The sequence below is a fragment of the Dendrobates tinctorius genome, unplaced genomic scaffold (genome assembly GCF_039654945.1).
Source record: "Dendrobates tinctorius isolate UK_male_01 unplaced genomic scaffold, ASM3965494v1 ptg000162l, whole genome shotgun sequence".
NCBI classification, from domain to species: Eukaryota; Metazoa; Chordata; class Amphibia; order Anura; family Dendrobatidae; genus Dendrobates; species Dendrobates tinctorius.
The window spans coordinates 57,908,822-57,926,585 of record NW_027361829.1 but is presented as its reverse complement, the minus strand read 5'-3'; positions in this window follow the sequence as shown (position 1 = coordinate 57,926,585).

Genomic DNA, 17,764 nt, shown 5'->3' with positions numbered 1-17,764 from the left:
GCATTGCAATCACAGCTATGCCTGTGACCGCAATGCACTCCCATGGCCTCAATACGCTTCTGTGCGCATCCTTGGGGGGGACACAAAGCAACCCACACACATGACAACGGTCACTGCCTCACAAAGGTCTAAAGTTAAAGATGACACTTTTTTTGTATTTTAGGTAATTAAGCAAAAAAAACTTCTCATCTCTTACATTTTAAAAATTACAAAAAGGAAAATGGGCCAATTCAAAAGTTTGCCCCCCCCTGGAGATATGTGTGCTCAGATAACTTTGACCAAGGTCTCAGACCTTACTTAGCTTCTTATGGTTATAGCAGTGCATGCAAGACTGCCCAGAAATCTCACAGAACTGGAAGAATTTTCCATTTAACAATGGATGCAAATCATCCCTCAAACAGAATCTGAAAGACTCTTGGCTGACTACAAACAGCATTTACAATCTTTGATACTTTCAAAAGGTGGTTCTACTAGATACTAACAATGCAGGGTGCCCAAACTTTTGCAGCGACCCATTTCCCTTTATATAATGTAATTTAAAAAGTAAAAGATGAAAATATATATTTTTTTTGTTGTTGCCTAAAATGCTAAGAAAATGTGTCATCTTTAACTTTAGGCCTTTTAGAGATCATTTCATCTTCAACTTGCTAAACAGTTCACAACAATAATAGTTACGCCACTGCTTGCAGCACGACTTTTATGTCGAGTAGCAGCCTACGGTCGCTGCCACATTAGAGTATATAGCGTAATGGTGACTCGCCCCAGAGACCGTGGGGCACTCGGTGCCGGGCCCGTTGACTTCAATGGGAGATGTCACAGTGGCAGTGACCCGGTCCGTGGCCTCAGGCGGTCAATGTAAAATGGGTAGAGTGATGGGGATAAAGTTGTTGAGATGATTTGTGACGCCACCTGTGGTTTCTGGTCAGCTTGACCAGCGCTGCAAGGTTGCTTCTCTGGGACAGATGGTGTGGTGCAGCAATGATGTTGAAGCTCCCCACAGGTGGAGCTGTAGTTCCAGGGCAGAGTAGATGAGGTTGGCAAGTGGGGAGATGGTGTAAAGAAGTAGATGTAGCAGAGCCAGGTGTAAGGCGCAAGAATAAGTGGAGGACACAAGGGCATGTAGTTCCAAGGCTTTACTCACAGTCTGGTGCACACAGATGCCCGCTTCGGTGCCGTGTCCTCCAGGTCAGGGGCTCAGCCAACTCCCAGGCAAGATAAAGTACACCTTTCCAGCACTCCTCCAACATGTGCCTTCTCTGAACGTCTCCACACTAGCGCCTAATCTGAAGTACTTGTAGTTGCGTATTAAACTCAAGTTCCTCCTTCTTGATGTTACTTAGAACTCTACTTGTACGGCAGACAGCTGTAGCCTGCTTCGGGGACTTCTTGCTATCATGTCCCGGCTCACCCACGTTGCTGTTGTGCCACCAAGTCTTAGATGGGAATAAAGTGGTGACGACTTCTATTCCTCCGGTTTCTGCTGCAGGAACATCAGTATTCATACAACCTCGGGGACTGGACCCCGGGCCATGCGCTTCAAAATTGAGGAAGGGCTCTGCTCTGACCCTAGTCCTTAGTACTCTTCTTCTCCTTGCATTCCGTACTAAACTATCTCCCTTCTGAAGAATCAGGCTTTCTATGGCTCTTTCCTGTGACAGCAGCTCCAGGTCACAGGCGTCTGCTGCAGCACTTCCTTCACTCCATCACTCTCAGGGGATCTTCTCTCACAGACTGCCCTTTTCCTAATATTCTCCCGCTTTCTTGTGCAGTCTAAGCTCCCCCCACCTCCCAGCACTCTTTGTGTTCCAAGCAGGGAGCCAAAAAGGTTGCTCTGCTACACTACTGGTGTGCGTGTGGGATGTAAGTGTTGGAGAGTGGTCAGGTGTCTCCACCTTACCTGGATAGTGGGGTACCACACCTCAGGAGGAGGTGCAGTACCTCTGTGGCGACTGAACCCTCAGGGGCGCCACAATGGTTTATTTAAAAAAAATGTCTGTTAGATATTTTCAATCGAGGCTCAGTAGACGCCATCATTTTGCAAAAGACAGTTCAATCCATGTGGTATGTCAGTGATTGCAGTGAACCTGTACATGTAGAAATTGAGTTTCCACACAAACAGATGACTGGACACATGTGTTGCGCACACGCCCCAATCCGTTTGTTTTTCGGGTGCTCCAAGTCAGGCTTTGCAAGTAGCCAGGCGTGATCCATGTGTTATATTTCCAAGGCCTATATAAAGGCTCCCCAGAGACACACCTGGGCCTGGGTATTCTTTTAAGGCTTTCTTCACATGTCCGTTTTTTGTGTTTGTATGCATTCCATTTTTTACGGGCCGCAAATACGGACACATGCACACTCATTGCATTCATTGGTGGCGTGCTCATATCATTTTTTTTTTGCACAGACATGTCAGGGGTTTTTTTGCACAGCGTGCTGCACCTATGCACAATGATGAGACATGGATGACATCCGTGTGTCATTGGCGTGACACATACCGGCACCTGGAAAGAAGCGGTACAGTTCGCGCTGTTCCCAGGCGCTGGCTGCTGAAGGCAGCTCTCATCATTGTCTCCTGCTCGCTCTGAGATTACCGCAACCAGGAGACAATGATGGAAGCTTTCATCAGCATCACAAGTATCGGTGCCTGGGAGAAAGCGGTACAGTTTGTGCTCTTCCCAGGCGCTGGCTGCTGAAGGCAGCTCTCATCATTGTCTACTGCTCACGCTGATCCTGTAAAGACTTACATAAAAAAATGGCGTGGGCTCCTGCATGGTTTTTATAACCAGCAGAGGGAAAGCCCACAGCTGTGAGCTGATGTTAATAATCTTGGATAAGGGACAATATCCTGAAACGTTCCCAAGCTATTAACCCCTTCCTTACATTGGATGTACTATTCCGTCCATGTGACCTGGGACTTAAATCCCATGGACGGAATAGTACGTCATATGCGATCAGTGGCGCTCACAGGGGGAGCGCCGCTGATCGCGGCCGGGTGTCAGCTGATTATCACACTGCTGTGCCTGTCATATTGCTGATCTGACACAGTGCACTGCAAAGTGTCAGATCAGCGATCTGACTTTATATAGTAATGTCCCACACTGAGACATTACTATAAAGTAAAAAAAAAATCATGGTGTAAAAGTAATTTATAAAAAATTCCTAAATAAATTTTAAAAAAGTCCCTAATAAATTATTTTAATAAAAAAACAATAAAAATAAACATATTTAATATCGCCGCGTCCATAATGACCCGCCCTATAAAACTGTCCCACTAGTTAATTTCTTTAGTTAACCCCTTCAAAAAAAAAACAAGGCAAAAAGCAACACTTTATCATCATACCACCAAACAAAAAGTTCAATAACACGATCAAAAAGACATATATAAATAACCATGGTACCACTGAAAACGTCATCTTGTCCCACAAAAAATGAGCCGCCATACAGCGTCATCTGCAAAAAATATAAAAAAATTATAACTCGCAGAATAAAGCAATGCAAAAGTAATTATTTTTTTATGTAAATTGTTTTTTTTTGTATAAATGTGCCAAAACACAAAAAATGATATAAATGAGGTATCGCTGTAATCATACTGACCAGAAGAATAAAACCGCTTTATCAATTTTACCACACGCTCTCCCTCCCCTCCCCCACCTGCAAAAGAAATTCATGAAATGCCGGTTTTTGTTCATTCTGCCTTCCAAAAATCAGAATAAAAAGCAATCAAAAAATGTCACATGCCCGAAAATGGTACCAATAAAAATGGCAACTCGTCCCGCAAAAAATACATGACTCTGTGGGTCAAAATATGGAAAAATTATAGCTCTCAAAATGTGGTGATGCAAAAACTATTTTTACAATAAAAAGCGTCTTATAGTGTGTGACAGCTGCCAAACCCGCCATAAATAGTAAATCAAACCCTCCCTTTATCACCCCCTTTAGGTAGGGAAAAATAATAAAATTATTTATTTCCATTTTCCCATTAGGGTTAGGGCTAGGGTTAGGGCTAGGTTTAGGGCTAGGGTTGGGGATAGGGTTAGGGCTGAGATTAGGATTAGGGGTGTGTTGGGGTTAGGGTTGGAGTTAGAATTGGAGGGTTTCCACTGTTTAGGCACATCAGGGGCTCTCCAAATGCAACATGGCATCTGATCTCAATTCGAGCCAATTCTGCGTTGAAAGTCAAATGATGCTCCTTCCCTTCCAAGCTCTGCCATGCACCCAAACAGTGGTTTACCCCACATATTGAGTATCAGTCTACTCAGGACAAAATGCAAAACAACTTTTGGGGTCCAATTTCTCCTGTTACCCTTGGGAAAATAAAAAATTGGGGGCAAAAACATCATTTTTGTGGAAAAAAATATGATTTTTTTAAATTTTTATGGCTCTACGTTATAAACTTCTGTGAAGCACTTGGGGGTTCAAAGTGCTCAGCACACATCTATAAAAGTTCCTTGGGGGTCTAGTTTCCAAAATGGGGTCACTTGTGGGGGGTTTCCACTGTTTAGGCACATAAGAGGCTTTCCAAACGCGACATGACACCCGCAGACCATTCCATCAAAGTCTGCATTCCAAAACGTCGCTACTTCCCTTCCGAGTCCCAACGTGTGTCCATACAGTAGTTTTCTCTGACATATGGGGTATCAACGTACTCAGGACAAATTGGACAACAACTTTTGGGGTCCAGTTTCTCCTGTTACCCTTGAGAAAATAAAAAAATCGGGGACTAAAAGATCATGTTTGCTGAAAAAATATGATTTTTTTATTTTCATGCCAGGGTGTTATAAACTTCTGTGAAGCACTTGGGAGTTCAATGTGCTTACCGCAAACCTAGATAAGTTCCGTGGGAGGGTTTAGTTACAATATGGGATCATTTGTGGGGGTTTCCACAGTTCAGGCACATCAGGGGCTCTCCAAACATGACCTGGCGCCCGATCTCATTTCCAGCCAATTTTGCGTCAAACGGCACTCCTTTCCTTCTGAGCTCTGCCATGTGCCCAAACAGTGGTTTACCCCCACATATGGGGTATTAGCTTACTCAGGACAAATTGCACAACAACTTTTGGGTCCTCTTTCCTTTGGGAAAATAAAAATTGGGGGTGAAAACATCATTTTTGTGGAAAAAATATGATTTTTTAATTTTACGACTGTACGTTATAAACTTATGTGAAGCCCTTGGAGGTTCAAACTTCTCACCACACATCTAGATAAGTTCCTTGGGGGGTCTAGTTTCCAAAATGGTGTCATTTGTGGGGGTTTCCACTGTCTAGGCACATCAGGGGCTCTCCAAACGCGACATGGCGTCCGATCTCAATTCCTGCCAAAAAAGTCAAATGACACTGCTTCCCTTCTGAGCACTGCCATGCGCCCAAATAGTGGTTTATCCCCACATATAGGGTATTAGCATACTCAGGACAAATTGCACAATACCTTTTGGGGTCCTGTTACCCTTGGGAAAATAAAAATTGGGGGTGAAAAGATCATTTTTGTAAATAAATTATGATTTTTTAATTTTACGGCTGAACGTTATAAACTTATGTGAAGCACATGGGGGTTCAAAGTTCTCACCATACAGTCATGGCCAAAAGTTTTAAGAATGACACAAATATTAATTTTTACAAAGTCTACTGCTTCATTTTTTCTAATGGCAATTTGCATATACTCCAGAATGTTATAAAGAGTGATCAGCTTAACAGCAATTACTTGCAAAGTCAATATTTTCCTAGAAAATGAACTTTATCCCCCAAAACACATTTCAACATCATTGCAGCCCTGCCTTAAAAGGACCAGCTAACATCGTTTCAGTGATTGCTCCATTAACACAGGTGTGGGTGTTGATGAGGACAGGGCTGGAGATCAAGCTGTCATGATTAAGTAAGAATGACACCACTGGACACTTTAAAAGGAGGCTGGTGCTTGGCATCATTGTTTCTCTTCTGTTAACCATGGTTATCTCTAAAGAAACACGTGCAGTCATCATTGCACTGCACAAAAATGGCCTAAAAGGGAAGAGTATCGCAGCTAGAAAGATTGCACCTCAGTCAACAATCTATCGCATCATCAAGAACTTCAAGGAGAGAGGTTCCCTTGTTGCCAAAAAGGCTCCAGGGCGCCCAAGAAAGACCAGCAAGCGCCAGGACCGTCTCTTAAAAGTGTTTCAGCTGTGGGATCGGGCTACCAGCAGTGCAGAGCTTGCTCAGGAATGGCAGCAGGCAGGTGTGAGTGCATTTGCACGCGCTGTGAGGCAGAGACTCTTGGAGCAAGGCCTGGTCTCAAGGAGGACAGCAAAGAAGCCACTTCTCTCCAGGAAAAACATCATGGACAGACTGATATTCTGCAAGAGGTACAGGGTGTGGACTGCTGAGGACTGGGGTAAAGTCATTTTCTCTGATGAATCCCCTTTTCGATTGTTTGGGACATCTCGAAAAAGGCTTATTCGGAGAAGACCAGGTGAGCGCTACCACCAGTCTTGTCTCATGCCAACTGTCAAGCATCCTGAAACCATTCATGTGTGTTGTTGCTTCTCAGCCAAGGGAATGGGCTCTCTCTCAGTCTTGCCTAAAAACACAGCCATGAATAAAGAATGGTACCAGAATGTCCTCCAAGAGCAACTTCTCCCAACCGTCCAAGAGCAGTTTGGCGATCAACAATGCCTTTTTCAACATGATGGAGCACCTTGCCATAAAGCAAAGGTGATAACTAAATGGCTCAGGGAACAAAACAGAGAGATTTTGGGACCATGGCCTGGAAACTCCCCAGATCTTAATCCCATTGAGAACTTGAGGTCAATCATCAAGAGACGGGTGGACAAACAAAATCCTTCAAATTCAGACAAAATAAAAGCATTGATTTTGCAAGAATGGACTGCTATCAGTCAGGATTTGATCCAGAAGTTGATTGAAAGCATGCCAGGGAGAATTGCTGAGGTCCTGAAGAAGAAGGGTTAACACTGCAAATATTGACTTGCTGCATTAACTCATTCTAACTGTCAATATAACCTTTTGCTACTCATAATATGATTGCAATTATATTTCTGTATTTGATAAAAACATCTGACAAACACACATAAAAACCAGAGGCCAGCAGATCATGTGAAAATATAATATTTGTGTCTTTCTCAAAACTTTTGGCCATGACTGTACATCTAGATAAGTTCCTTTGGGGGTCTAGTGTCCAAAATGGTGTCATTTATGGGGGTTTCCACTGTTTAGGCACATCAGGGGCTCTCCAAACGCGACATGGCTTCCGATCTCAATTCCAACCAAAAAGTCAAATGGTGCTGCTTCCCTTCCAAGCTCTGCTATGCGCCCTAAAAGTGGTTTACCCCCACATTTGGGGAATCAGCATACTCAGGACAAATTGCACAATAACTTTTTGGGGTCCTGTCATAATAATAATAAATTTTATTTCTATAGCGCCAACATATTCCTCAGCACTTTACATTTCAGAGGGGACTTTTACAGACAATAGACATTACAGCATAACAATAATCACATAGATCATAACAGATACCAAGAGGAATGAGGGCCCTGCTCGCAAGCTTACAATCTATGAGGAAAAAGGTAGACAGGAAAGGTGGGTGGTAACAATTGCCCTGATTGTATGGACCAGCCATAATGTTAAGTGTGTAACAGTACAGACACAGAGGGCTAATAGATGCATAAAGCATGTGGGAACATGATACAGGGAACTTGGTTATGGTAAAACTTTTGACTGTGCCACACAGGGAAAGATTAAGTTAATGTGTTGAGGTGGTAGGCCAGTCTGAATAAATGCGTTTTCAGGGCACGCTTAAAATTGTAGGGATTGGGGACTAATAATATTGACCTGGGAATTGCATTCCAAAGAATTGGCGCAGCACGTGTATAGTCTTGGAGACGGGAGTGGGAGGTTCTGATTATTGATGATGCTAACCTCAGGTCATCAGTAGAACAGAGGGCACAGGTAGGGTAGTATACTGAAACAAGGGAGGAGATGTAGGATGGTGCTGAGCCATGGAGAGCTTTGTGAGTGAGGGTAATAAGTTTGTACTGGATTCTGGAGTGGATGGGTAGCCAGTGTAATGACTGGCACAAGGTAGAGGCATCGGTGTAAAGATTGGCGAGGAATATTATCCTGGCTGCAGCATTAAGACAGATTGGAGGGGGGGAGAGTTTGGTAAGAGGGAGACCAATTAGAAGAGAGTTACAATGGTCGTGACGAGAATGAATAAGAGAAACAGTAAGAGTTTTTGCGGAGTCAAAAGTAAGAAAAGGTCGAATTCTAGAAATGTTGCCCTTGGGAAAATAAAAATTGGGGGTGGAAAGATCATTTTTGTGGAAAAAATATGATTTTTTAATTGTACGGCTGTTTGTTATAAACTTCTGTGAAGCCCTTGGCGGTTCAAAGTTCTCACCACATATCTAGATAAGTTCCTTGGGGGTCTAGTTTCCAAAATGGTGTCAATTTTGGGGGTTTCCACTGTTTAGGCACATCAAGGGCTATCGAAACGCGACATGGTGTCCGATCTCAATTCCAGCCACAATAGTCAAATGGTGCTACTTCCCTTCCGAGCTCTGCCATGTGCCCAAATAGTGGTTTACCCACACATATAGGGTATCACCGTACTCAGGACAAATTGCACAATAACTTTTGGGGTCCTGTTACCCTTTGGAAAATAAAAATTGGGAGTGAAAAGATCATTTTTGTGGAAAAAATGCGATTTTTTAATTTTACGGCTGTACGCTATAAACTTCTGTGAAGCCCTTGGGGGTTCAAAGTTCTCACCACATATATGCCAGGCCAATTTTTACAATTCTGACCACTTTCCCTTTATGAGGTAATAACTCTGGAACACTTCCATGTATCCTGTTGATTCTGAAACTGTTTTCTCATGACATATTGTACTTCATGACAGTGGTAAAATTTCTTATTATGACTTGCGTTTATTTTTGAAACAAACAGAAATTTGGTGAAAATTTCGCAAGTTTCCAACTTTGAATTTTCATGCCCTTTAATCACAGAAATATGTCACACAAAATACTTAGCAAGTAACATTTCCCACATGTCTACTTTACATCAGCACAATTCTGGAACCAAATTTTTTATTGTTAGGAAGTTATAAGAGTTAAAAGTTGACCAGCTATTTCTCATTTTTACAAAAAAATTTACAAAACCATTTATTTTAGGGACCACATCACATTTGAAGTCACTTTGAGGGGTCTATATGAAAGAAAATACCCAAAAGTGACACCATTCTAAAAACTGCACCCCTCAAGGAGCTCAAAACCACATTCAAGAAGTTTATTAACCCTTCAGGTGCTTCACAGGAATTTCTGGAATATTTTAAAAAAAATGAACATTTAACTTTTTTTACAAAAATTTTTACTTCAGATCCAATTTGTTTTATTTTACCAAGGGAAACAGGAGAAAATGGACAAGAAAAGTTGTTGTCCAACTTGTCCTGAGTACGCTGATACCTCATATATGCACGTAAACCACTGTTTGGGCGCATGGCAGAGCTCAGAAGGGAAGGAGCACCATTTCACTTTTCAAAGCAAAATAGGCTGGCATTGAGATCAGATGCCCTGTTGCATTTGGAGAGCCCCTGATGTGCCTAAACAGTGGAAACACCCCACAAGTGACAGCATTTTGGAAAGTAGACCCCCTATCAAACTTATCTAGATGTGTGGTGAGCACTTTGAACCCCCAAGTGCTTAACAGAAGTTTATAATGTATAGCCGTAAAAATAAAAAATCATATTTTTTTCACAAAAATGAACTTTTCGCTCCTAATTTCTTATTTTCCCAAGGATAATAGGAGAAATTGGACCCCAAAAGTTGTGCAATTTGTCCTAAGTATGCTGATACCCTACATGTTGGGGTAAACCACTATTTGGGCACATTGAAAGAGCTCGGAAGGGAAGGCGCGCCATTTGACTTTTCAATGCAAAATTGGCTGGAATTGAGATCAGATGCCATGTCGCGTTTGGAGAGAATTCCTGATTTGCCTGAACAGTGGAAACCACCCAATTCTAACTCCAACCCTAACACCGACACACCCCTTACCCTAATCCCAACCCTAACCATAACCCTAACCACAAACCTAGCCCTAACACACCCCTAACTCTAATCCCAACCCTAACCCTAATCCCAACCGTAACCATAATCCTAACTTTAGCCCCAACCCTAACCCTAACTTTAGCCACAACCCTAACCCTAACTTCAGCCCCAAGCCTAATCCTAACTATAGCCCCAACTCTAACCTTATCCCTAACCCTAATAGGAAAATGGAAATAAATACATTTTTTTATTTTATTATTTTTCCCTAACTAAGGGGGTGATAAGGGGGGGTTTATTTACTATTTATAACGGGTTTTATAGCGGGTTTTTATGTTTGGCAGCTGTCACACACTAAAAGATGCTTTTTATTACAAAAAACAGTTTTTTCATCACCACATTTAGAGAGCTATATTTTCCCATATTTTGGCCCACAGAGTCATGTGACATCTTGCTTTTTGCGGGACGAGTTGACGTTTTTATTGGTACCATGTTTGGGCACATGACATTTTTTGATCCAATTTTTGGGAGGCAGAATGAACAAAAATCAGCATTTCATAACAATTTTTTTTTTTTGGGGGGGCTTTTATACCGTTCCCCATGTGGCAAAATTGATAAAGCAGTTTTAGTCTTTGGGTCATTACGATGACAGCGATACCTCATTTACATCTTTTTTTATGTTTTGGCTCTATTACAATAAAAACTATTTTATATAAAAAAAAATTTTTTTGCATCCCTTTATTCTAAAAGCTGTAACTTTTTTATTTTTCCAGTGATGGAGCTATTTGGCAGCTTGTTTTTTATGCGACAAGATGACATTTTTAGCAATACCACGTTTATTTATATCTGTCTTTTTGATCACGTGTTATGCCACTTTTTGTTCGGCGGTAAGATGATAAAGCTTTTTTTTGCTTTGTTTTTTTTTAATCGTGTTCACGAAAGGGGTTAACTAGTGGGACAGTTTTATAGGTCGGGTTGTTATGGACGTGGCAATATTAAATATATGTACTTTTATTTTTTAGATTTTTTATTTAAATATTTATTTATTGATGAAATAAATATTGATTTTTTAATTGTTATCTTTTATTATTTTTTAAAATATGTTTACAATTATTTTAATTTTTTTTAACTTAATTCTTACTTTTACACTCTGTCCCACTATGAGACACTCATTTTGTGCAGGCTGATCGCTTCTATAGCATGCGGATCTGCATGCTATATAAGCTGTCAGCGCTGCAGTTTTTATAACACTAACCTGAGAGACTTCCTGACATGCACTGTGCATGACAGGAAGTCTCTCAGCTCTGGAGACTCGGATGTCGTAATGACGACATTGGGTCTCCATGGCAGCGATCGGGACCCTGCGTCATGATGCGGGGTCTCCAATCCAAAGGCAGAGGGACTGTCAGAGCTGACAGCCCCTCTGCCTGCTCCCAGAATGCTGCGATCATGCCCAGAAAGAGCATAACCTATGGGAATGAACATTAAACAAGAGTTAACATATTATTATATATAATTAGAGTGTATATGTCTGCTTTTTGTGTTTTTTGCAAGCAATGTCCGATATTATGTATTTTACAGTATATTTTATATAATTTTTGTTTTTATATTTTCACTTGGTGTTTTAGGGATAATAGTTTTTTGATTATATTATATACTAAAAGATTGCTACCACTATTATTAACATTTGTTAAATAGGTGGAGAATAATGATTCATTCCTTAATTGCATTGGTTATCAGTGTTTTCACCGGTTTGTGGCAGGTTTAACCCCTTCATGACCAAGCCTATTTTGACCTTAATGACCAGGCCATTTTTTGCAATTCTGACCAGTGTCCCTTTATGAGGTAATAACTCCGGAACGCTTCAACGGATCCTAGCGATTCTGAGATTGTTTTTTTGTGACATATTGGGCTTCATGTTAGTGGTAAATTTAGGTCGATAATTTTTGCGTTTATTTGTGAAAAAATCAGAAATTTGGTGAAAATTTCGCAATTTTCAAATTTTGAATTTTTATTCTGTTAAATCAGAGAGTTATGTGACACAAAATAGCTACTAAATAACATTTCCCACATGTCTAATTTACATCAGCACAATTTTGGAAGCAAATTTTTTTTTTTGTTAGGAAGTTATAAGAGTTAAAAGTTGACCAGTGATTTCTCATTTTTACAACAAAATTTACACATCCATTTTTTTAGGGACCACCTCACATTTGCAGTCACTTTGAGGTGTCTATATGGCAGAAAATACACAAAAGTGACACCATTCTAAAAACTGCACCCCTGAAGCTACTCAAAACTACGTTCAGGAAGACTATTAACCCTTCAGGTGCTTCACAGGAACTAAAGCAACATGGAAGGAAAAAATGGATATTTTAATTTTTCCAACAAAAATTTTTATAGCATCAATTTTTTCATTTTCACATGGGCAACAGGATTAAATGGATCCTAAAATTTGTTGGTCAATTTCTCCTGAGTACACCGATACCTCATATGTGGTCATAAACCACTGTTTGGGTGCACGGCAGGGCTCAGAAGGGTAGGAGCGCCATTTGACTTTTTGAATGGAAAATATGCTGGATTATTTAGCGGTTGCCATATCGTGTTTGTAGAGCCCCTGTGTGCCTAAACATTGGAGCTCCACTAGAAGTGACCCCATTTTGGAAACCAGACCCCCCCAAGGAACTTATCTAGATGCATAGTGATCACTTTGAACCCCCAGGTGCTTCACAAATTGATCCGTAAAAAAAAAGTACTTTTTTTTCACAAAAATTTTCTTTTAGACTCAGTTTTTTCATTTTCACATAGGCAACAGGATAACATGGATACTAAAATTTGTTGGGCAATTTCTTTTAAGTACACCCATACCTCACATGTGGTCATAAACCACTGTTTGGGCGCACAGCAGGGTCCGGAAAGGAAGTAGTGATATTTGACTTTTTGAATGGAAAATTAGCTCCAATCGTTATCGGACACCATGTCGCGTTTGGAGAATCCCTGTGTGCCTAAACAGAGAAAAACCCCCACAAGTGACACCATTTTGAAAACTAGACCCCTTAAGGAACTTATCTAGATGTGTAGTGAGAACTTTGAACCCCCAAGTGCTTCACAAAAGTTTATAATGCAGAGCAGTGAAAAATAAAAAAATCATTTTTTTTCCTCAAAAATGATTTTTGAGCACGCTATTTTTTATTTTCACATGGCTAACAGGAGAAATTGGACCACAAAAGTTGTCCAGAGTATGGTGGTACCCCATATGTGGGGGGAACCACTGTTTGGGCGCACGGCAGGGCTCAGAAGGGAAGGAGCGCCATTTGACTTTTTGAAATGAAAATTAGCTCCAATCGTTAGTGGACACCATATCGTGTTTGGAGAGCCCCTGTGTGCCTAAACTGTGGAGCTCCCCCACAAATAACCCCATTTTGGAAACTAGACCCCTAAGGAACTTATCTAGATGCATAGTGAGCACTTTGAACCACCTGATGCTTCACAGAAGTTTATAACGCAGAGCCATGAAAATAAAAAAACTTTTTCCTCAAAAAATTATTTTTTTAGTCTGCAATTTTTTATTTTCACAAGGGTAACAGGATAAATTGGACCCCAAAAGTTGTTGTCCAGTTTGTCCTGAGTACGCTGGTACCCCATATGTGGGGGGACCACTGTTTGGGCACACGTTGGGGCTTGGAAGGGAAGTAGTGACGTTTTGAAATGCTGACTTGATGGAATGGACTGCGGGTGAAATGTTACATTTGCAAAGCCCCTGATGTACCTAAACTGTGGAAAACCCCCACAAGTGACCCCATTTTGGAAACTGGACACCCCAAGGAACTTATCTAGATGTGTGGTGAGCACCGTGAAGCCACGAGTGCTTCACAGAAGTTTATAAAGCAGAGCCGTGAAAATAAAAAAAAAATTTTTTCCTCAAAAATTATTTTTTAGTCCGAAATTTTTTATTTTCACGAGGGTAGCAGGATAAATTGGACCCCAAAAGTTGTCCAATTTGTCCTGAGTACGCTGGTACCCCATATTTGGTGTGGAACCAATGTTTGGGCACACGTCAGGGCTCGGAATGGAAGTAGTGACGTTTTGAAATGCAGACTTTGATGGAATGGTCTGCGGTCGTCGTTACGTTTGCAGAGCCTCTGATGTGCCTAAGCAGTGGAAACCCCCCACAAGTGACCCCATTTTGGAAACTAGCCCTTCCAAGGAACTTATCTAGATGTCTGGTGAGCACTTCGAACCCCAAGTGCTTCACAGAAGTTTATAACGCAGAGACTTGAAAATAAAAAAATCATTTTTTTCCACAAAAATAATATTTTAGCCGCCAATTTTTCATTTACCCAAGGGTAACAGTAGAAATTAGACCCCCAAAGTTGTTGTGAAATTTTTCCTGAGTACGCTGATACCCCATATGTTGGGGTAAACCACTGTTTGGGCACATGTCGGGGCTTGAAAGTGAGGGAGTACCATTTGGCTTTTTGAATGCAAAATTGGCTGGAATCAATGGTGGCACCATGTCGTATTTGGAGACCCCATGATGTGCCTAAACAGTGGAAACCCCTCAATTCTAACTGCAACCCTAACCCCAACACACCCCTAATCCCAACACATCCCTAATCCCAACCCTAACCCCAACACACCCCTAACCCTAATCCCAACCCTAACCATAACCCTAACCACAAGCCTAACCCTAATTCCAACCATAGCTCTAATTCCAACCCTAACCCTAATTCCACCCTAACCCTAATTCCACCGTAACCCTAACCCTAATTCCAACCCTAACCATATTTCCAACCCTAACCCTAATTCTAACCCTAACCCTAATGGAAAAATAAAAATATTTTATTTATTTTATTATTTGTGCCTACCTATGGGGGTGATAGAGGGGGTTTATTTACTTTTTATTTTATTTTGATCACTGTGAGAGTTTATCACCCTGTGGTGAAGTACAAAGCCCCCTGTGTGTGTGGGTTGGGTGACCTTTCAGTCACACCGGTCACCCGACCCGCAGGAGGGCAATTAATTCATGACGCCACATAGGCGTCACTGGTCGGATTGGCACGACTTTTCATGACGCCTATGTGGCGTCATTGGTCGGGAAGGGGTTAAGTGTATAAGGTTGACAGAAACATATTCCAACACCCCCACTCAACAACTACTTATCCTGTTAGTCCCATTGCGGTTCTGAAGTCCTCAAACTTGGCTCTTGATAATGGCTTTGTCATACCATCAGCTGTCATCTTGTCAGACTCGCAATAAACAAACTTGAGTGCACCACGTTCCACTAAGTCACGTACGTGGTGATGTTTTACATCAATGTTCTTAATCCTTGCACTAATCTTCTCAATGCTGACAAGTTTAATGCATCTTTGGTTGTCCTCATAGATAACTGTTGGATGAGCTAATGGCTTGCCAAAATCTTCCAAAAGTTGTTTCAACCAAATTACTTCTTGACTTGCATAAGCAGCAGACATATATTCTGCTTCTGTAGAAAATACGACTGACACTTGTTTTCTGCTGGACCAAGAAATTGAATTTTCTGCTAACTTGAACAAGTAACCACTTGTTGATTTCCGATCACTTCAATCTCCAGCCTAATCTGCATCCACATAACCTCTGAGAGTGAGATCTCCTGATGCAGATATCTTAAGATTGAGGCTTTGAGTATCTTTAAGATATTGAAGAATTCTCTTAATTGCTTTCCAGTGTCTTTGGCGTGGCTTGTTTACAATTCAGCAGAGAATTCCAACTGTGGCTGTGATATCCGGACAAGTTGTGGTTGCTATGTACAGAAGCGCCCCCACTGCTTGTTTGTAACACTCATTGATGGGTAGCAGATCTTCTTCTCCTTCCAACTTTAAGTAGGACGGATCCAGTGGTGCTGACACACCTTTAGCTTCTGATATTCCAAACTAGTTTAGAATTGCCGAAATTTTAGAACTTTGGTTGAGAAGAAAGCTCCCATCTTCCTTTCTCTGGATTTGGATTTCCAAATAATATGTAACATTTCCAAGGTCCTTAGTCTCAAAGTGCTAGTTGAGAATTTTACCTAGCTTTGCAATTTCTTTTTTATTGTGGTAGCTCAGTAAGCTCCCATGTCTGGAGTTGGTGAAGGAATTCCATCTCTTTATTAGCAGCATTTATCCACTTCTGCTTCTCGTGAACAGGCAGTTTTTGCATCTCTTGCCATGTGGCTCTGGTTCAGGAAGTGTTCTGACCATATAAGAAAGGCATCTAGCTGGGATACCTTTGTTTGGCTTTTCTGATCTCCTGACTGGAGGTTGACTTGGTTCTTCTTTGTCTTCCTTGGTGGCTTCATAGCTTGTCTGCACTTCAGTGTTTTCCTTTCTGGTGTCTGGGTTTGGTGATTGAGATTCTTGTTCTTGCTTCTTAGGTTGAATAACTGGTGTAGTTTCATGTAATTTGAGCGATACAGAGTTTTCATCAATCACTATATCTCTGCTGATTGTTGGTCTCTGGGTGCAGGATTCTGTATCCCTTTTGAGTTTTGCTCTTGCCCACCAGGACTCCTTGCTTTGCATTTGATTCCCACTTGAAACGTTTTTCTTTTGGAACATACACAGACGTTTTGCTTGCAAATATCCTGAGGTGCTTCAGATTAGGCTTCTTGGAGTTCCGTAGCTCATATGGAGTTTTATATGTGGTTTTACCTGGCACTCTGGTTTGAAAATATCAAGCTGTCATGATGGCTTCTCCCCAATACATTGTAGGTAGATTTGCATCAAACATCATACTTCTTCCACTTTCAAAGAGAGTATGGTTCTTTCTCTCTGCAATGCCATTTTGTTCTTGTTTGTATGGAATGGTAGTCTGGAACACGATTCCATCCTTTTTCAAAATGGTTTGCACCTTACCACTTGTATATTCGGTTCCATTATCTGGACGCACGGCTTTTGGCATTCTTCCAAATTTGTTAAACACTACAGCATGATATTCTTCAAGCTTCTGTGGAACTTCATCCTTACTGTGAAGCAGGTAGGCGACTGAATATCTGGGGTAGTCATCAATAAATGTGAAAAAATATCTCTTCTTGCTAGAAAATTGACCACTCATTGGATCACATACAACTGTATCAGATCCAGAGGCTGTGCATATCTAGTGGTGCTTATTTTAGGAAAGGATTTTCTGGACATTTTCCCTTTAAGACAGCTAGTGCGCTTCATCATTTCACTATATTGGTTGATTTCAATGTCATTTGCAAGTTGAGCTAGCTTCCTTACTGCTTCTGGGTCTCTGTGCCCATACATGGATACAGTTCTTATGCAGATCTTGTCTAGCACTGTACACTCTTAATTTGCATTTTAGTTGATAAAGTTCATCTTGGATTTTTCCTTTTGCAAGAGTGTGACCATTCTTTGTCATGATACAGCTGTTATCTTTAAAATTAACTAATTCCCCTTTTGCGTGAGCTTCTTTACTGACAGAAGATTGTTTTCAAGGCTGGGAACATAGAGAACATCCTTTATTGGGATTTTTCTGCTTTGTGCTGAGGAAACTGGACAGTGGATGTAGTTGTCTCCTACTCTTTCTGAAGTCATATAGTGACCATTAGCTAAGATGACCTTTTCTGACGTGCTTTCCTTAAGGTCAGTGAAGAAATCCTTGTTATTTGTCATACGGCTGCTTGCACCAGAATCTATACACCATACAGTATATGCTTGGCAGATGGGCCTGTACTGGCATTAAATGCAGTTTCAACACATGCAGAATCTTCC